This window comes from Synchiropus splendidus, unplaced genomic scaffold (assembly GCF_027744825.2).
Source record: "Synchiropus splendidus isolate RoL2022-P1 unplaced genomic scaffold, RoL_Sspl_1.0 HiC_scaffold_21, whole genome shotgun sequence".
NCBI classification, from domain to species: Eukaryota; Metazoa; Chordata; class Actinopteri; order Syngnathiformes; family Callionymidae; genus Synchiropus; species Synchiropus splendidus.
In genome coordinates this window covers 1,351,125-1,373,813 of record NW_026527055.1, presented here as the reverse complement: position 1 = coordinate 1,373,813, position 22,689 = coordinate 1,351,125, and the positions used below count along the sequence as shown (strand labels likewise).

Sequence of the window (22,689 nt, the reverse complement as noted above, 5' to 3'; positions counted from 1 at the left end):
GTCGGCATCTGGGCTATCCGCACCTCCACAGCCACCGTCGCCGACACCATCAGCACCGCCAGCAACCACAGACAAGCCGCGGACATCGCCCCGGATACCAAAACAAAGAGAAAGAAATACTTGTGTGTGTGTGTGTGTGTGTGCGCGTACGTGCGTCCGTGCGTGTGTGTGTGCGTGTGTGTGTGTTTTATCTGTAATGCGGTTTGTCTATGTTCCGGCTATGTGCTTTTAGACGGTGTCATTTTAGTATTGAAGGTGTTTGAGTAACTGTTGCTGCTAAGCGTCATTGTGATTTTACTACTATGCTTTAACGACGACGGACACTAGAGGTCGCGATTACTATTTCACGCTATGCTTTAACGATGGCGACCACTAGAGGTCGTGATTTTACTAACTGTAATGTGCTTTAACGACGGCGGCCACTAGAGGTAGTGATTTTACTAATTGTAATGTGCTTTAACGACGGCGGCCGCTAGAGGACGTGATTTTACTAACTGTAATTAGCTTTAACGACGGCAGCCACTAGAGGTCGTGATTTTACTAACTGCAATGTGCTTTAACGACGGCGGCCGCTAGAGGTCGTGATTTTACTAACTGTAATGTGCTTTAACGACGGCGGCCACCAGAGGACGTGATTTTACTAACTGTAATGTGCTTTAACGACGGCGGCCACTAGAGGTCGTGATTTTACTAATTGTAATGTGCTTTAACGACGGCGGCCACAAGAGGTCGTGATTTTACTAACTGTAATGTGCTTTAACGACGGCGGCCACTAGAGGTCGTTTTTTTACTAACTGTAATGTGCTCTAACGACGGCGGCCACTAGAGGTCGTGATTTTACTAACTGTAATGTGGTTTAACGACGGCGGCCACTAGAGGTCGTGATTTTACTAATTGTAATGTGCTTTAACGACGGCGGCCACTAGAGGTCGTGATTTTACTAATTGTAATGTGCTTTAACGACGGCGGCCACTAGAGGTCGTGATTTTACTAACTGTAATGTGGTTAAACGACGGCGTCCACTAGAGGTCGTGATTTTACTAATTGTAATGTGGTTTAATGACAGTATACACTAGTGATTTACTATTTGTTTTTACGCTTTAAATGTTGATCCTTAGTAGATCCCTACATTTACACTCTGTTTATATTAATATCATATTAACTGCTATCCGAGGTCTTGCTTCTAGATTGTATTTACATTTGTATTGTTGTCGGTATTCTGTTTCAGCTCTCCCCTCTGGGTCTTGGCCTTTGTGGGAGACATCGACGCCGGTTTCCTCAGTACCTCTGGATCTACTATCCGGACCGTTCCCTGCTGAAGACTCGACGTCGGCATCTGGGCTATCCGCACCTCCACAGCCACCGTCGCCGACACCATCAGCACAGCCAGCAACCACAGACAAGCCGCGGACATCGCCCCGGATACCAAAACAAAAAGAAAGAAATACTTGTGTGTGTGTGTGTGTGTGTGTGCATGAAAAGATCACCCGGAACCCGGAAATCAGACACGACCGGGAAGTCGTCCGGACCCTGTGGATGCTGATCATTCATTGAACGGGTCGCTCCAACTGTTCAACGGTGAGAGCAAAACATTCAGTTCAATAAAAAAAAGTATTTTAACCACAGTCTGTCGATGTATTTTATATTTAGCTACCTATGTTTTTTGTTTTATTCAACGCCTGTGCGTATGAAAACAGACGATCAGTCAGAGGTCGAAGGAGTAGGGCACCCGCTCGTTGATTCTTTAACTCACCAGACGCCTCAGCTGATAGGAGGTGGGAAAAAACATTTTGGAGTGATAGTTTACGTTTCACTGCTGTATTTATTTATTTATTTTTTCACATGAAAACAGATACAAAGACAACGAGCACGCCACACCTTTTACCTGTCGCTTCAACACCAACACCAACACCAACGTTTGGTAAGATACGAATCTCAATTTTTTTCAACACATCTCTACCGTTCAGTATCAGTTGAATGGTTGTATGTTCGCTATTGTGTGTGTGTGTGTGTGTGTGTGTGTGTGTGTGTGTGCGCGCGTACGTGCGTGCGTGCGTGTGTGTGTGCGTGTGTGTGTGTTTTATCTGTAATGCGGTTTGTCTATGTTCCGGCTATGTGCTTTTAGACGGTGTCATTTTACTATTGAAGGTGTTTGAGTAACTGTTGCTGCTAAGCGTCATTGTGATTTTACTACTATGCTTTAACGACGACGGACACTAGAGGTCGCGATTACTATTTCACACTATGCTTTAACGACGGCGGCCACGTAAGGTCGAGATTACTATTTCACACTATGCTTTAACGATGGCGACCACTAGAGGTCGGGATTACTAATTTACACTATGCTTTAACGACGGCGGCCACTAGAGGTCGTGATTTTACTAACTGTAATGTGCTTTAACGACGGCGGCCACTAGAGGTCGTGATTTTACTAATTGTCATGTGCTTTAACGACGGCGGCCGCTAGAGGTCGTGATTTTACAAACTGTAATGTGCTTTAACGACGCCGGCCGCTAGAGGTCGTGATTTTACTAACTGTAATGTGCTTTAACGACGGCGGCCACTAGAGGTCGTGATTTTACTAATTGTAATGTGCTTTAACGACGGCGGCCACTAGAGGTCGTGATTTTACTTATTGTAATGTGCTTTAACGACGGCGGCCACTAGTGGTCGTGATTTTACTAATTGTAATGTGCTTTAACGACGGCGGCCACTAGAGGTCGCGATTTTACTAACTGTTATGTGCTTTAACGACGGCGGCCACGAGAGGTCTTGATTTTACTAATTGTAATGTGCTTTAACGACGGCGGCCACTAGAGGTCGTGATTTTACTAACTGTAATGTGCTTTAACGACGGCGGCCACTAGAGGTCGTGATTTTACTAATTGTAATGTGGTTTAACGACGGCGTCCACTAGAGGTCGTGATTTTACTAACTGTAATGTGGTTTAACGACGGCGGCCGCCAGTGGTCGTGATTTTACTAATTGTAATGTGCTTTAATGACGGCGGATACTAGAGGTGGTGATTTTACTAACTGTAATGTGGTTTAACGACGGCGTCCCCTCGAGGTCGTGATTTTACTTATTGTAAAGTGGTTTAATGAGAGTATACAGTAGTGATTTACTATTTGTTTTTACGCTTTAAATGTTGATCCTTAGTAGATCCCTACATTTACACTCTGTTTATATTAATATCATATTAACTGCTATCCGAGGTCTTGCTTCTAGATTGTATTTACATTTGTGTTGTTGTCGGTATTCTGTTTCAGCTCTCCCCTCTGGGTCTTGGCCTTTGTGGGAGACATTGACGCCGGTTTCCTCAGTACCTCTGGATCTACTATCCGGACCGTTCCCTGCTGAAGACTCGACGTCGGCATCTGGGCTATCCGCACCTCCACAGCCACCGTCGCCGACACCATCAGCACCGCCAGCAACCACAGACAAGCCGCGGACATCGCCCCGGATACCAAAACAAAGAGAAAGAAATACTTGTGTGTGTGTGTGTGTGTGTGCGCGTACGTGCGTCCGTGCGTGTGTGTGTGCGTGTGTGTGTGTTTTATCTGTAATGCGGTTTGTCTATGTTCCGGCTATGTGCTTTTAGACGGTGTCATTTTACTATTGAAGGTGTTTGAGTAACTGTTGCTGCTAAGCGTCATTGTGATTTTACCACTATGCTTTAACGACGACGGACACTAGAGGTCGCGATTACTATTTCACACTATGCTTTAACGATGGCGACCACTAGAGGTCGTGATTTTACTAACTGTAATGTGCTTTAACGACGGCGGCCACTAGAGGTCGTGATTTTACTAATTGTAATGTGCTTTAACGACGGCGGCCGCTAGAGGTCGTGATTTTACTAACTGTAATTAGCTTTAACGACGGCAGCCACTAGAGGTCGTGATTTTACTAACTGCAATGTGCTTTAACGACGGCGGCCGCTAGAGGTCGTGATTTTACTAACTGTAATGTGCTTTAACGACGGCGGCCACGAGAGGTCGTGATTTTACTAACTGTAATGTGCTTTAACGACGGCGGCCACTAGAGGTCGTGATTTTACTAATTGTAATGTGCTTTAACGACGGCGGCCACAAGAGGTCGTGATTTTACTAACTGTAATGTGCTTTAACGACGGCGGCCACTAGAGGTCGTCATTTTACTAACTGTAATGTGCTCTAACGACGGCGGCCACTAGAGGTCGTGATTTTACTTACTGTAATGTGGTTTAACGACGGCGGCCACTAGAGGTCGTGATTTTACTAATTGTAATGTGCTTTAACGACGGCGGCCACTAGAGGTCGTGATTTTACTAATTGTAATGTGCTTTAACGACGGCGGCCACTAGAGGTCGTGATTTTACTAACTGTAATGTGGTTAAACGACGGCGTCCACTAGAGGTCGTGATTTTACTAATTGTAATGTGGTTTAATGACAGTATACACTAGTGATTTACTATTTGTTTTTACGCTTTAAATGTTGATCCTTAGTAGATCCCTACATTTACACTCTGTTTATATTAATATCATATTAACTGCTATCCGAGGTCTTGCTTCTAGATTGTATTTACATTTGTATTGTTGTCGGTATTCTGTTTCAGCTCTCCCCTCTGGGTCTTGGCCTTTGTGGGAGACATCGACGCCGGTTTCCTCAGTACCTCTGGATCTACTATCCGGACCGTTCCCTGCTGAAGACTCGACGTCGGCATCTGGGCTATCCGCACCTCCACAGCCACCGTCGCCGACACCATCAGCACAGCCAGCAACCACAGACAAGCCGCGGACATCGCCCCGGATACCAAAACAAAAAGAAAGAAATACTTGTGTGTGTGTGTGTGTGTGTGCATGAAAAGATCACCCGGAACCCGGAAATCAGACACGACCGGGAAGTCATCCGGACCCTGTGGATGCTGATCATTCATTGAACGGGTCGCTCCAACTGTTCAACGGTGAGAGCAAAACATTCAGTTCAATAAAAAAAAGTATTTTAACCACAGTCTGTCGATGTATTTTATATTTAACTACCTATGTTTCTTGTTTTATTCAACGCCTGTGCGTATGAAAACAGACAATCAGTCAGAGGTCGAAGGAGTAGGGCACCCGCTCGTTGATTCTTTAACTCACCAGACGCCTCAGCTGATAGGAGGTGGGAAAAAACATTTTGGAGTGATAGTTTACGTTTCACTGCTGTATTTATTTATTTATTTTTTCACATGAAAACAGATACAAAGACAACGAGCACGCCACACCTTCTACCTGTCGCTTCAACACCAACACCAACACCAACGTTTGGTAAGATACGAATCTCAATTTTTTTCAACACATCTCTACCGTTCAGTATCAGTTGAATGGTTGTATGTTCGCTATTGTGTGTGTGTGTGTGTGTGTGTGTGTGTGCGCGCGTACGTGCGTGCGTGCGTGTGTGTGTGCGTGTGTGTGTGTTTTATCTGTAATGCGGTTTGTCTATGTTCCGGCTATGTGCTTTTAGACGGTGTCATTTTACTATTGAAGGTGTTTGAGTAACTGTTGCTGCTAAGCGTCATTGTGATTTTACTACTATGCTTTAACGACGACGGACACTAGAGGTCGCGATTACTATTTCACACTATGCTTTAACGACGGCGGCCACGTGAGGTCGAGATTACTATTTCACACTATGCTTTAACGATGGCGACCACTAGAGGTCGGGATTACTAATTTACACTATGCTTTAACGACGGTGGCCACTAGAGGTCGTGATTTTACTAACTGCAATGTGCTTTAACGACGGCGGCCGCTAGAGGTCGTGATTTTACTAATTGTAATGTGCTTTAACGACGGCGGCCACTAGAGGTCGTGATTTTACTAACAGTAATGTGCTTTAACGACGGCGGCCACTAGAGGTCGTGATTTTACTAATTGTAATGTGCTTTAACGACGGCGGCCACTAGAGGTCGTGATTTTACTAACTGTAATGTGCTTTAACGACGGCGGCCACTAGAGGTCGTGATTTTACTAACTGTAATGTGCTTTAATGACGGCGGCCACTAGAGGTCGTGATTTTACTAACTGTAATGTGCTTTAACGACGGCGGCCACTAGAGGTCGTGATTTTACTAATTGTAATGTGCTTTAACGACGGCGGCCACTAGAGATCGTGATTTTACTAATTGTAATGTGCTTTAACGACGGCGGCCACTAGAGGTCGCGATTTTACTAACTGTAATGTGGTTTAACGACGGCGTCCACTAGAGGTCGTGATTTTACTTATTGTAAAGTGGTTTAATGAGAGTATACACTAGTGATTTACTATTTGTTTTTACGCTTTAAATGTTGATCCTTAGTAGATCCCTACATTTACACTCTGTTTATATTAATATCATATTAACTGCTATCCGAGGTCTTGCTTCTAGATTGTATTTACATTTGTGTTGTTGTCGGTATTCTGTTTCAGCTCTCCCCTCTGGGTCTTGGCCTTTGTGGGAGACATCGACGCCGGTTTCCTCAGTACCTCTGGATCTACTATCCGGACCGTTCCCTGCTGAAGACTCGACGTCGGCATCTGGGCTATCCGCACCTCCACAGCCACCGTCGCCGACACCATCAGCACAGCCAGCAACCACAGACAAGCCGCGGACATCGCCCCGGATACCAAAACAAAAAGAAAGAAATACTTGTGTGTGTGTGTGTGCATGAAAAGATCACCCGGAACCCGGAAATCAGACACGACCGGGAAGTCATCCGGACCCTGTGGATGCTGATCATTCATTGAACGGGTCGCTCCAACTGTTCAACGGTGAGAGCAAAACATTCAGTTCAATAAAAAAAAAGTATTTTAACCACAGTCTGTCGATGTATTTTATATTTAACTACGTATGTTTTTTGTTTTATTCAACGCCTGTGCGTATGAAAACAGACGATCAGTCAGAGGTCGAAGGAGTAGGGCACCCGCTCGTTGATTCTTTAACTCACCAGACGCCTCAGCTGATAGGAGGTGGGAAAAAACATTTTGGAGTGATAGTTTACGTTTCACTGCTGTATTTATTTATTTATTTTTTCACATGAAAACAGATACAAAGACAACGAGCACGCCACACCTTCTACCTGTCGCTTCAACACCAACACCAACACCAACGTAAGATACGAATCTCAATTTTTTTCAGCACATCTCTACCGTTCAGTATCAGTTGAATGGTTGTATGTTCGCTATTGTGTGTGTGTGTGTGTGTGCGCGTACGTGCGTACGTGCGTGCGTGCGTGCGTGTGTGTGTGTGTGCGTGTGTGTGTGTTTTATCTGTAATGCGCTTTGTCTATGTTCCGGCTAAGTGCTTTTAGACGGTGTCATTTTACTATTGAAGGTGTTTGAGTAACTGTTGCTGCTAAGCGTCATTGTGATTTTACTACTATGCTTTAACGACGACGGGCACTAGAGGTCGCGATTACTATTTCACACTGTGCCTTAACGACGGCGACCACTAGAGGTCGGGATTACTATTTTACACTATGCTTTAACGACGGCGGCCACTAGAGGTCGTGATTTTACTAACTGAAATGTGCTTTAACGACGGCGGCCACTAGAGGACGTGATTTTACTAATTGTAATGTGCTTTAACGACGGCGGCCGCTAGAGGTCGGGATTTTACTAACTGTAATGTGCTTTAACGACGTCGGCCGCTAGAGGTCGTGATTTTACTAACTGCAATGTGCTTTAACGACGGCGGCCGCTAGAGGTCGTGATTTTACTAATTGTAATGTGCTTTAACGATGGCGACCACTAGAGGTCGTGATTTTACTAACTGTAATGTGCTTTAACGACGGCGGCCACTAGAGGTCGTGATTTTACTAATTGTAATGTGCTTTAACGACGGCGGCCACTAGAGGTCGTGATTTTACTTATTGTAATGTGCTTTAACGACGGCGGCCACTAGAGGTCGTGATTTTACTAATTGTAATGTGCTTTAACGACGGCGGCCACTAGAGGTCGCGATTTTACTAACTGTTATGTGCTTTAACGACGGCGGCCACGAGAGGTCGTGATTTTACTAATTGTAATGTGCTTTAACGACGGCGGCCACTAGAGGTCGTGATTTTACTAACTGTAATGTGCTTTAACGACGGCGGCCACTAGAGGTCGTGATTTTACTAATTGTAATGTGCTTTAACGACGGCGTCCACTAGAGGTCGTGATTTTACTAACTGTAATGTGGTTTAACGACGGCGGCCGCTAGTGGTCGTGATTTTACTAATTGTAATGTGCTTTAATGACGGCGGCTACTAGAGGTGGTGATTTTACTAACTGTAATGTGGTTTAACGACGGCGTCCCCTCGAGGTCGTGATTTTACTTATTGTAAAGTGGTTTAATGAGAGTATACACTAGTGATTTACTATTTGTTTTTACGCTTTAAATGTTGATCCTTAGTAGATCCCTACATTTACACTCTGTTTATATTAATATCATATTAACTGCTATCCGAGGTCTTGCTTCTAGATTGTATTTACATTTGTGTTGTTGTCGGTATTCTGTTTCAGCTCTCCCCTCTGGGTCTTGGCCTTTGTGGGAGACATTGACGCCGGTTTCCTCAGTACCTCTGGATCTACTATCCGGACCGTTCCCTGCTGAAGACTCGACGTCGGCATCTGGGCTATCCGCACCTCCACAGCCACCGTCGCCGACACCATCAGCACCGCCAGCAACCACAGACAAGCCGCGGACATCGCCCCGGATACCAAAACAAAGAGAAAGAAATACTTGTGTGTGTGTGTGTGTGTGTGCGCGTACGTGCGTCCGTGCGTGTGTGTGTGCGTGTGTGTGTGTTTTATCTGTAATGCGGTTTGTCTATGTTCCGGCTATGTGCTTTTAGACGGTGTCATTTTACTATTGAAGGTGTTTGAGTAACTGTTGCTGCTAAGCGTCATTGTGATTTTACTACTATGCTTTAACGACGACGGACACTAGAGGTCGCGATTACTATTTCACACTATGCTTTAACGATGGCGACCACTAGAGGTCGTGATTTTACTAACTGTAATGTGCTTTAACGACGGCGGCCACTAGAGGACGTGATTTTACTAATTGTAATGTGCTTTAACGACGGCGGCCGCTAGAGGTCGAGATTTTACTAACTGTAATTAGCTTTAACGACGGCAGCCACTAGAGGTCGTGATTTTACTAACTGCAATGTGCTTTAACGACGGCGGCCGCTAGAGGTCGTGATTTTACTAACTGTAATGTGCTTTAACGACGCCGGCCACGAGAGGTCGTGATTTTACTAACTGTAATGTGCTTTAACGACGGCGGCCACTAGAGGTCGTGATTTTACTAACTGTAATGTGCTTTAACGACGGCGGCCACTAGAGGTCGTGATTTTACTAACTGTAATGTGCTTTAATGACGGCGGCCACTAGAGGTCGTGATTTTACTAACTGTAATGTGCTTTAACGACGGCGGCCACTAGAGGTCGTGATTTTACTAATTGTAATGTGCTTTAACGACGGCGGCCACTAGAGGTCGTGATTTTACTAATTGTAATGTGCTTTAACGACGGCGGCCAGTAGAGATCGTGATTTTACTAATTGTAATGTGCTTTAACGACGGCGGCCACTAGAGGTCGCGATTTTACTAACTGTAATGTGGTTTAACGACGGCGTCCACTAGAGGTCGTGATTTTACTTATTGTAAAGTGGTTTAATGACAGTATACACTAGTGATTTACTATTTGTTTTTACGCTTTAAATGTTGATCCTTAGTAGATCCCTACATTTACACTCTGTTTATATTAATATCATATTAACTGCTATCCGAGGTCTTGCTTCTTGATTGTATTTACATTTGTGTTGTTGTCGGTATTCTGTTTCAGCTCTCCCCTCTGGGTCTTGGCCTTTGTGGGAGACATCGACGCCGGTTTCCTCAGTACCTCTGGATCTACTATCCGGACCGTTCCCTGCTGAAGACTCGACGTCGGCATCTGGGCTATCCGCACCTCCACAGCCACCGTCGCCGACACCATCAGCACAGCCAGCAACCACAGACAAGCCGCGGACATCGCCCCGGATACCAAAACAAAAAGAAAGAAATACTTGTGTGTGTGTGTGTGCATGAAAAGATCACCCGGAACCCGGAAATCAGACACGACCGGGAAGTCATCCGGACCCTGTGGATGCTGATCATTCATTGAACGGGTCGCTCCAACTGTTCAACGGGGAGAGCAAAACATTCAGTTCAATAAAAAAAAAGTATTTTAACCACAGTCTGTCGATGTATTTTATATTTAACTACCTATGTTTTTTGTTTTATTCAATGCCTGTGCGTATGAAAACAGACGATCAGTCAAAGGTCGAAGGAGTAGGGCACCCGCTCGTTGATTCTTTAACTCACCAGACGCCTCAGCTGATAGGAGGTGGGAAAAAACATTTTGGAGTGATAGTTTACGTTTCACTGCTGTATTTATTTATTTATTTTTTCACATGAAAACAGATACAAAGACAACGAGCACGCCACACCTTCTACCTGTCGCTTCAACACCAACACCAACACCAACGTAAGATACGAATCTCAATTTTTTTCAACACATCTCTACCGTTCAGTATCAGTTGAATGGTTGTATGTTCGCTATTGTGTGTGTGTGTGTGTGTGTGTGTGCGCGTACGTGCGTACGTGCGTGCGTGTGTGTGTGTGTGCGTGTGTGTGTGTTTTATCTGTAATGCGGTTTGTCTATGTTCCGGCTATGTGCTTTTAGACGGTGTCATTTTACTATTGAAGGTGTTTGAGTAACTGTTGCTGCTAAGCGTCATTGTGATTTTACTACTATGCTTTAACGACGACGGGCACTAGAGGTCGCGATTACTATTTCACACTGTGCCTTAACGACGGCGACCACTAGAGGTCGGGATTACTATTTTACACTATGCTTTAACGACGGCGGCCACTAGAGGTCGTGATTTTACTAACTGTAATGTGGTTTAACGACGGCGGCCACTAGAGGTCGTGATTTTACTAATTGTAATGTGCTTTAACGACGACGGCCACTAGAGGTCGTGATTTTACTAATTGTAATGTGCTTTAACGACGGCGGCCACTAGAGGTCGTGATTTTACTAACTGTAATGTGGTTAAACGACGGCGTCCACTAGAGGTCGTGATTTTACTAATTGTAATGTGCTTTAACGACGGCGGCCATTAGAGGTCGTGATTTTACTAACTGTAATGTGCTTTAACGACGGCGGCCACTAGAGGTCGTGATTTTACTAACTGTAATGTGCTTTAATGACGACGGCCACTAGAGGTCGTGATTTTACTAACTGTAATGTGCTTTAACGACGGCGGCCACTAGAGGTCGTGATTTTACTAATTGTAATGTGCTTTAACGACGGCGGCCACTAGAGGTCGTGATTTTACTTATTGTAATGTGCTTTAACGACGGCGGTCACTAGAGGTCGTGATTTTACTAATTGTAATGTGCTTTAACGACGGCGGCCACTAGAGGTCGCGAATTTACTAACTGTTATGTGCTTTAACGACGGCGGCCACGAGAGGTCGTGATTTTACTAATTGTAATGTGCTTTAACGACGGCGGCCACTAGAGGTCGTGATTTTACTAACTGTAATGTGCTTTAACGACGGCGGCCACTAGAGGTCGTGATTTTACTAATTGTAATGTGGTTTAACGACGGCGTCCACTAGAGGTCGTGATTTTACTAACTGTAATGTGGTTTAACGACGGCGGCCGCTAGTGGTCGTGATTTTACTAATTGTAATGTGCTTTAATGACGGCGGCTACCAGAGGTCGTGATTTTACTAACTGTAATGTGGTTTAACGACGGCGGCCATTAGAGGTCGTGATTTTACTAACTGTAATGTGCTTTAACGACGGCGGCCACTAGAGGTCGTGATTTTACTAACTGTAATGTGCTTTAATGACGACGGCCACTAGAGGTCGTGATTTTACTAACTGTAATGTGCTTTAACGACGGCGGCCACTAGAGGTCGTGATTTTACTAATTGTAATGTGCTTTAACGACGGCGGCCACTAGAGGTCGTGATTTTACTTATTGTAATGTGCTTTAACGACGGCGGTCACTAGAGGTCGTGATTTTACTAATTGTAATGTGCTTTAACGACGGCGGCCACTAGAGGTCGCGAATTTACTAACTGTTATGTGCTTTAACGACGGCGGCCACGAGGGGTCGTGATTTTACTAATTGTAATGTGCTTTAACGACGGCGGCCACTAGAGGTCGTGATTTTACTAACTGTAATGTGTTTTAACGACGGCGGCAACTAGAGGTCGTGATTTTACTAATTGTAATGTGGTTTAACGACGGCGTCCACTAGAGGTCGTGATTTTACTAACTGTAATGTGGTTTAACGACGGCGGCCGCTAGTGGTCGTGATTTTACTAATTGTAATGTGCTTTAATGACGGCGGCTACCAGAGGTCGTGATTTTACTAACTGTAATGTGGTTTAACGACGGCGTCCCCTCGAGGTCGTGATTTTACTTATTGTAAAATGGTTTAATGAGAGTATACACTAGTGATTTACTATTTGTTTTTACGAATTAAATGTTGATCCTTAGTAGATCCCTACATTTACACTCTGTTTATATTAATATCATATTAACTGCTATCCGAGTTCTTGCTTCTAGATTGTATTTACATTTGTGTTGTTGTCGGTATTCTGTTTCAGCTCTCCCCTCTGGGTCTTGGCCTTTGTGGGAGACATCGACGCCGGTTTCCTCAGTACCTCTGGATCTACTATCCGGACCGTTCCCTGCTGAAGACTCGACGTCGGCATCTGGGCTATCCGCACCTCCACAGCCACCGTCGCCGACACCATCAGCACCGCCAGCAACCACAGACAAGCCGCGGACATCGCCCCGGATACGAAAACAAAAAGAAAGAAATACTTGTGTGTGTGTGTGTGTGTGTGCGCGTACGTGCGTCCGTGCGTGTGTGTGTGCGTGTGTGTGTGTTTTATCTGTAATGCGGTTTGTCTATGTTCCGGCTATGTGCTTTTAGACGGTGTCATTTTACTATTGAAGGTGTTTGAGTAACTGTTGCTGCTAAGCGTCATTGTGATTTTACTACTATGCTTTAACGACGACGGACACTAGAGGTCGCGATTACTATTTCACACTATGCTTTAACGATGGCGACCACTAGAGGTCGTGATTTTACTAACTGTAATGTGCTTTAACGACGGCGGCCACTAGAGGTCGTGATTTTACTAATTGTAATGTGCTTTAACGACGGCGGCCGCTAGAGGTCGTGATTTTACTAACTGTAATTAGCTTTAACGACGGCAGCCACTAGAGGTCGTGATTTTACTAACTGCAATGTGCTTTAACGACGGCGGCCGCTAGAGGTCGTGATTTTACTAACTGTAATGTGCTTTAACCACGGCGGCCACGAGAGGTCGTGATTTTACTAACTGTAATGTGCTTTAACGACGGCGGCCACTAGAGGTCGTGATTTTACTAATTGTAATGTGCTTTAACGACGGCGGCCACTAGAGGTCGTGATTTTACTAACTGTAATGTGCTTTAACGACGGCGGCCACTAGAGGTCGTCATTTTACTAACTGTAATGTGCTCTAACGACGGCGGCCACTAGAGGTCGTGATTTTACTAACTGTAATGTGGTTTAAGACGGCGGCCACTAGAGGTCGTGATTTTACTAACTGTAATGTGGTTAAACGACGGCGTCCACTAGAGGTCGTGATTTTACTAATTGTAATGTGGTTTAATGACAGTATACACTAGTGATTTACTATTTGTTTTTACGCTTTAAATGTTGATCCTTAGTAGATCCCTACATTTACACTCTGTTTATATTAATATCATATTAACTGCTATCCGAGGTCTTGCTTCTAGATTGTATTTACATTTGTATTGTTGTCGGTATTCTGTTTCAGCTCTCCCCTCTGGGTCTTGGCCTTTGTGGGAGACATCGACGCCGGTTTCCTCAGTACCTCTGGATCTACTATCCGGACCGTTCCCTGCTGAAGACTCGACGTCGGCATCTGGGCTATCCGCACCTCCACAGCCACCGTCGCCGACACCATCAGCACAGCCAGCAACCACAGACAAGCCGCGGACATCGGCCCGGATACCAAAACAAAAAGAAAGAAATACTTGTGTGTGTGTGTGTGTGTGTGTGTGTGTGCATGAAAAGATCACCCGGAACCCGGAAATCAGACACGACCGGGAAGTCATCCGGACCCTGTGGATGCTGATCATTCATTGAACGGGTCGCTCCAACTGTTCAACGGTGAGAGCAAAACATTCAGTTCAATAAAAAAAAAGTATTTTAACCACAGTCTGTCGATGTATTTTATATTTAACTACCTATGTTTTTTGTTTTATTCAACGCCTGTGCGTATGAAAACAGACGATCAGTCAGAGGTCGAAGGAGTAGGGCACCCGCTCGTTGATTCTTTAACTCACCAGATGCCTCAGCTGATAGGAGGTGGGAAAAAACATTTTGGAGTGATAGTTTACGTTTCACTGCTGTATTTTTTTTTTTATTTTTTCACATGAAAACAGATACAAAGACAACGAGCACGCCACACCTTCTACCTGTCGCTTCAACACCAACACCAACACCAACGTAAGATACGAATCTCAATTTTTTTCAACACATCTCTACCGTTCAGTATCAGTTGAATGGTTGTATGTTCGCTATTGTGTGTGTGTGTGTGTGTGTGCGCGCGTACGTGCGTACGTGCGTGCGTGCGTGCGTGTGTGTGTGTGTGCGTGTGTGTGTGTTTTATCTGTAATGCGGTTTGTCTATGTTCCGGCTATGTGCTTTTAGATGGTGTCATTTTACTATTGAAGGTGTTTGAGTAACTGTTGCTGCTAAGCGTCATTGTGATTTTACTACTATGCTTTAACGACGACGGACACTAGAGGTCGCGATTACTATTTCACACTGTGCCTTAACGACGGCGACCACTAGAGGTCGGGATTACTATTTTACACTATGCTTTAACGACGGCGGCCACTAGAGGTCGTGATTTTACTAACTGTAATGTGCTTTAACGACGGCGGCCACTAGAGGACGTGATTTTACTAATTGTAATGTGCTTTAACGACGGCGGCCGCTAGAGGTCGTGATTTTACTAACTGTAATGTGCTTTAACGACGTCGGCCGCTAGAGGTCGTGATTTTACTAACTGCAATGTGCTTTAACGACGGCGGCCGCTAGAGGTCGTGATTTTACTAATTGTAATGTGCTTTAACGACGGCGGCCACTAGAGGTCGTGATTTTACTAACTGTAATGTGCTTTAATGACGGCGGCCACTAGAGGTCGTGATTTTACTAACTGTAATGTGCTTTAACGACGGTGGCCACTAGAGGTCGTGATTTTACTAATTGTAATGTGCTTTAACGACGGCGGCCACTAGAGGTTGTGATTTTACTAATTGTAATGTGCTTTAACGACGGCGGCCATTAGAGGTCGCGATTTTACTAACTGTTATGTGCTTTAACGACGGCGGCCACTAGAGGTCGTGATTTTACTAACTGTTATGTGCTTTAACGACGGCGGCCACTAGAGGTCGTGATTTTACTAATTGTAATCTGCTTTAACGACGGCGGCCACTAGAGGTCGGGATTTTACTAATTGTAATGTGGTTTAACGACGGCGTCCACTAGAGGTCGTGATTTTACTAACTGTAATGTGGTTTAACGACGGCGGCCGCTAGAGGTCGTGATTTTACTAATTGTAATGTGCTTTAACGACGGCGGCTACTAGAGGTCGTGATTTTACTAACTGTAATGTGGTTTAACGACGGCGTCCACTAGAGGTCGTGATTTTACTTATTGTAAAGTGGTTTAATGAGAGTATACACTAGTGATTTACTATTTGTTTTTACGCTTTAAATGTTGATCCTTAGTAGATCCCTACATTTACACTCTGTTTATATTAATATCATATTAACTGCTATCCGAGGTCTTGCTTCTAGATTGTATTTACATTTGTGTTGTTGTCGGTATTCTGTTTCAGCTCTCCCCTCTGGGTCTTGGCCTTTGTGGGAGACATTGACGCCGGTTTCCTCAGTACCTCTGGATCTACTATCCGGACCGTTCCCTGCTGAAGACTCGACGTCGGCATCTGGGCTATCCGCACCTCCACAGCCACCGTCGCCGACACCATCAGCACCGCCAGCAACCACAGACAAACCGCGGACATCGCCCCGGATACCAAAACAAAAAGAAAGAAATACTTGTGTGTGTGTGTGTGTGTGTGCATGAAAAGATCACCCGGAACCCGGAAATCAGACACGACCGGGAAGTTATCCGGACCCTGTGGATGCTGATCATTCATTGAACGGGTCGCTCCAACTGTTCAACGGTGAGAGCAAAACATTCAGTTCAATAAAAAAAAAGTATTTTAACCACAGTCTGTCGATGTATTTTATATTTAACTACCTATGTTTTTTGTTTTATTCAACGCCTGTGCGTATGAAAACAGACGATCAGTCAGAGGTCGAAGGAGTAGGGCACCCGCTCGTTGATTCTTTAACTCACCAGACGCCTCAGCTGATAGGAGGTGGGAAAAAACATTTTGGAGTGATAGTTTACGTTTCACTGCTGTATTTATTTATTTATTTTTTCACATGAAAACAGATACAAAGACAACGAGCACGCCACACCTTCTACCTGTCGCTTCAACACCAACACCAACACCAACGTAAGATACGAATCTCAATTTTTTTCAACACATCTCTACCGTTCAGTATCAGTTGAATGGTTGTATGTTCGCTATTGTGTGTGTGTGTGTGTGTGTGTGCGCGTACGTGCGTACGTGCGTGCGTGCGTGCGTGTGTGTGTGTGTGCGTGTGTGTGTGTTTTATCTGTAATGCGGTTTGTCTATGTTCCGGCTATGTGCTTTTAGACGGTGTCATTTTACTATTGAAGGTGTTTGAGGAACTGTTGCTGCTAAGCGTCATTGTGATTTTACTACTATGCTTTAACGACGACGGACACTAGAGGTCGCGATTACTATTTCACACTGTGCCTTAACGACGGCGACCACTAGAGGTCGGGATTACTATTTTACACTATGCTTTAACGACGGCGGCCACTAGAGGTCGTGATTTTACTAACTGTAATGTGCTTTAACGACGGCGGCCACTAGAGGACGTGATTTTACTAATTGTAATGTGCTTTAACGACGGCGGCCGCTAGAGGTCGTGATTTTACTAACTGTAATGTGCTTTAACGACGTCGGCCGCTAGAGGTCGTGATTTTACTAACTGCAATGTGCTTTAACGACGGCGGCCGCTAGAGGTCGTGATTTTACTAATTGTAATGTGCTTTAACGACGGCGGCCACTAGAGGTCGTGATTTTACTAACTGTAATGTGCTTTAACGACGGCGGCCACTAGAGGTCGTGATTTTACTAACTGTAATGTGCTTTAACGACGGCGGCCACTAGAGGTCGTGATTTTACTAACTGTAATGTGCTTTAACGACGGTGGCCACTAGAGGTCGTGATTTTACTAATTGTAATGTGCTTTAACGACGGCGGCCACTAGAGGTCGTGATTTTACTAATTGTAATGTGCTTTAACGACGGCGGCCACTAGAGGTCGTGATTTTTCTAATTGTAATGTGCTTTAACGACGGCGGCCATTAGAGGTCGCGATTTTACTAACTGTTATGTGCTTTAACGACGGCGGCCACTAGAGGTCGTGATTTTACTAACTGTTATGTGCTTTAACGACGGCGGCCACTAGAGGTCGTGATTTTACTAATTGTAATCTGCTTTAACGACGGCGGCCACTAGAGGTCGGGATTTTACTAATTGTAATGTGGTTTAACGACGGCGTCCACTAGAGGTCGTGATTTTACTAACTGTAATGTGGTTTAACGACGGCGGCCGCTAGAGGTCGTGATTTTACTAATTGTAATGTGCTTTAACGACGGCGGCTACTAGAGGTCGTGATTTTACTAACTGTAATGTGGTTTAACGACGGCGTCCACTAGAGGTCGTGATTTTACTTATTGTAAAGTGGTTTAATGAGAGTATACACTAGTGATTTACTATTTGTTTTTACGCTTTAAATGTTGATCCTTAGTAGATCCCTACATTTACACTCTGTTTATATTAATATCATATTAACTGCTATCCGAGGTCTTGCTTCTAGATTGTATTTACATTTGTGTTGTTGTCGGTATTCTGTTTCAGCTCTCCCCTCTGGGTCTTGGCCTTTGTGGGAGACATTGACGCCGGTTTCCTCAGTACCTCTGGATCTACTATCCGGACCGTTCCCTGCTGAAGACTCGACGTCGGCATCTGGGCTATCCGCACCTCCACAGCCACCGTCGCCGACACCATCAGCACCGCCAGCAACCACAGACAAGCCGCGGACATCGCCCCGGATACCAAAACAAAGAGAAAGAAATACTTGTGTGTGTGTGTGTGTGCGCGTACGTGCGTCCGTGCGTGTGTGTGTGCGTGTGTGTGTGTTTTATCTGTAATGCGGTTTGTCTATGTTCCGGCTATGTGCTTTTAGACGGTGTCATTTTACTATTGAAGGTGTTTGAGTAACTGTTGCTGCTAAGCGTCATTGTGATTTTACTACTATGCTTTAACGACGACGGACACTAGAGGTCGCGATTACTATTTCACACTATGCTTTAACGATGGCGACCACTAGAGGTCGGGATTACTAATTTACACCATGCTTTAACGACGGCGGCCACTAGAGGTCGTGATTTTACTAACTGTAATGTGCTTTAACGACGGCGGCCACTAGAGGTCGTGATTTTACTAATTGTAATGTGCTTTAACGACGGCGGCCGCTAGAGGTCGTGATATTACTAACTGTAATTAGCTTTAACGACGGCAGCCACTAGAGGTCGTGATTTTACTAACTGCAATGTGCTTTAACGACGGCGGCCGCTAGAGGTCGTGATTTTACTAACTGTAATGTGCTTTAACGACGGCGGCCACGAGAGGTCGTGATTTTACTAACTGTAATGTGCTTTAACGACGGCGGCCACTAGAGGTCGTGATTTTACTAATTGTAATGTGCTTTAACGACGGCGGCCACTAGAGGTCGTGATTATACTAACTGTAATGTGCTTTAACGACGGCGGCCACTAGAGGTCGTCATTTTACTAACTGTAATGTGCTCTAACGACAGCGGCCACTAGAGGTCGTGATTTTACTAACTGTAATGTGGTTTAACGACGGCGGCCACTAGAGGTCGTGATTTTACTAATTGTAATGTGCTTTAACGACGGCGGCCACTAGAGGTCGTGATTTTACTAATTGTAATTTGCTTTAAGGACGGCGGCCACTAGAGGTCGTGATTTTACTAATTGTAATGTGGTTTAACGACGGTGTCCACTAGAGGTCGTGATTTTACTAACTGTAATGTGGTTTAACGACGGCAGCCGCTAGAGGTCGTGATTTTACTAATTGTAATGTGCTGTAACGACGGCGGCCACTAGAGGTCGTGATTTTACTAATTGTAATGTGGTTTAACGACGGCGTCCACTAGAGGTCGTGATTTTACTAACTGTAATGTGGTTTAACGACGGCGGCCGCTAGAGGTCGTGGTTTTACTAATTGTAATGTGCTTTAACGACGGCGGCCACTAGAGGTCGTGATTTTACTAACTGTAATGTGCTTTAACGACAGCGGCCACTAGAGGTCGTGATTTTACTAATTGTAATGTGGTTTAACGACGGCGGCCACTAGAGGTCGTGATTTTACTAATTGTAATGTGGTTTAATGACAGTATACACTAGTGATTTACTATTTGTTTTTACGCTTTAAATGTTGATCCTTAGTAGATCCCTACATTTACACTCTGTTTATATTAATATCATATTAACTGCTATCCGAGGTCTTGCTTCTAGATTGTATTTACATTTGTATTGTTGTCGGTATTCTGTTTCAGCTCTCCCCTCTGGGTCTTGGCCTTTGTGGGAGACATCGACGCCGGTTTCCTCAGTACCTCTGGATCTACTATCCGGACCGTTCCCTGCTGAAGACTCGACGTCGGCATCTGGGCTATCCGCACCTCCACAGCCACCGTCGCCGCCACCATCAGCACCGCCAGCAACCACATACAACCCGCGGATAGCACCCCGGACACCAACGTCGACTTGCGCCGCATCACCCCCTGACCATACCCTGCCTCTACCCCGTGCCCCCGAGCGCTCTGTCACAGCTACCCAAGACAGACCCCACGCTCCAGTGTCGCCGACCCTATTAGCGTTCCATGATGCAACGGCTGTAAAACAACAGCTTGAATTCAGAGTACGTACGCTTGAACGTCGTCTTCATCAGAGTGAAATACAGAGTCGTCGTCTAGCACGTCAAGCGCGTCAAGCACGTAAATACAGCCGTTCTGCGAGAAATATACGTGAAGGTAAGATTAACAACCATTTCAACGAGTAATCAGCAGGGATGCATATGTCTTAAATATTATGATAATCGTTACAGAACTCATCTTTAAGGACGTCACGAATAAAGCGCTGGTGTCTGAAGTTCTGAGACTCCTAAAACAACAAGGACCTGGTGGTAACAGACGTCGTGGACTGATCTGACTGAAGTTCGACCCCAGTAAGGTCCATTTGGATCCTCATTATTTAAAAGCAGTGATGGGTGATTACGGTTTGAGGTTGCTGTTGCACTGCGGGTGATTGTGTTTTGAGGTCGCTGTTGCATCGCGGGTGATTGTGTTTTGAGACTGTTGTTTTGTTTATTAAATGTTTTTTAATTATTATTTTATTGTTATTGTTATTATTGTTATTACGCTATGGCCAACCATGATGGTTTTCCTTCCGGTTCTGACCCTGAATCCACACACAACCAGGACACTACACCACACCTCATTGACCAGAGTGCTTCACCAACACGTATGTTTCTGTCTCACTTGTTTGACAACGTGTCTGAGGAGGATGTAGTGCAGGTCTATGATCCGAGTATAAATGAAAACATGGAGTCAATTTTTTTCGGCGAGAGAGAGGATAACCGAATTTTAAATATGGTTCCTGCATCATCTCGTGAGGGTAGGGCTGATACCTCTTTAGACAATGGCGATCGGTTAGAAAGGTTTGTTGATAATCTGCAGACGACTGATTCAGGGACAACTGCTCTTGACCCTCTGGTAGATGTGTCTGACTCTAACTGTAGCGATGACAATGTTGATGATGACGGTGATTCGCTTCAGGAAGGATGTTGTATTAGAGGTACCGGTATTGAATCAGAAGTCATAGAGCCTTTTAACACCGATAGGATAAGAAGGGTGCTAACACGTCCTGCTGTACCGGACACTCCTGATTTAGCTACTTTCTACAGAGGTTGGATGCAACAGGTCAGGGAGTTGGCTGATGAAGCGCAGAGACTGGCAGATCGAGAGGATGTGGTTCAGCTTGAAGTGGTAGGTGAAGATGTTCAAGAACACGTTAATGTTGTGGTTGAAGGCGACGGTGGAAATATCTACCCTGCTTTTGAGGACCTCCTTAGCAACACAGTGCAATCTGACAGAGTCATCGCTATGGGTAAGAGAATTGAATTAACGGTCCAAATTGTACATATCCCTCGAGGAGGCGCGAAACGCAAGCTCGAGAAGACGCTGGATGCCAAAATTTTTGTTAAAAAAAGACGACATCTCTATGTAGTTGGTGGTGATGGAACCAAGCAGCTTTGCGTCGCAATCAGCCTTTCTTGTCTCCTTAATCCTAACCGTGCGTATCAAGATTGTGTTGAGTTGGGGAGGGAATTATTAAACAAAGCTGGTTTAGATTCTCAAACACCTATCATATTCACAGATATACCCCTGTTTGAACGGATAGTGAGGCGTAAAATTGTTGTGTTTAATAAAACGACAGCAAACCAGCCATTAGCGCATTATGCCACCGGTTTTGCTGATGGTTCGGAGCCCTTATTCTTGTTTCTACTTCAGGGACACTATTACGGGGTGAAGAACCCTAAAGGTTTGTTAGGAACACGTTACTTTTGCGTCAGCTGTCATAAGGGGTATGAAGATAAATCAAAACACATATGCAAAGCTCACTGTAGCGTTTGTCACGATCCTGTTTGCCCTACAGAGGTCCCAGACCCGGTAACTTGTGACGACTGTCGCAGGGTTTGTCACAACCCAGCAAAGAGACAGGTGGCTAAGGCTTGTCTTAATAGCCTTTGGGGAAAGTTTTGTCAGAGAGTGAACATGTCTCAGGTTTCTGTAGTGTCAGACCCCAACGAGTTTTTCAGTTTCATGTTTTCAGGGAAATACGAGGTCAGCTACTTTAACGTGCTGGATGAGAAAAAAGTTGTGATCCAGTGGCGTTACAATGGTCTCTACCCTCCTGGTAAAAGCAGCAATGTTTTTATCGGAGCTTTTACCACTGCTTATGCTCGTCTGAAGTTGTACAGTTACATGGAGAAATTGCAGGAGAATGTTCTCTACGTTGACCCAGACAGCTTGATATATGTGGTGAAAGACGGCGAGACACCTTTAAAATTAGGTAACTATCTCGGTGATCTGACTGATGAACTCGATGGGGATAGCATCGAGGACATTGTTTCGGCGGGTCCTAAGACGTATGCTTATAGGACCAAAGGACAGAAGATGGTTGTGATGAAAGTTAAAGGTATCACGCAAACAAAAGAATCTTGTCAGCGGATAAACTTTGACTCCGTCAGAGATCTTGTAGAGGGCTATTTGCAGAATTCACCTGATGGGGTGCTTGAGA

At 44.9% G+C, this 22,689-nt stretch overlaps 1 long non-coding RNA gene across 1 annotated transcript; it reads left to right on the top strand.

The window, feature by feature from the left end:
• Positions 1-1,730: 1,730 nt before the first annotated feature.
• Positions 1,731-4,684, top strand: LOC128751748 (uncharacterized). Its single transcript, XR_008413293.1, has 3 exons — positions 1,731-1,775; positions 1,853-1,921; positions 4,598-4,684. It is a non-coding gene; the product is annotated as an uncharacterized LOC128751748 (long non-coding RNA).
• Positions 4,685-22,689: the final 18,005 nt, after the last annotated feature.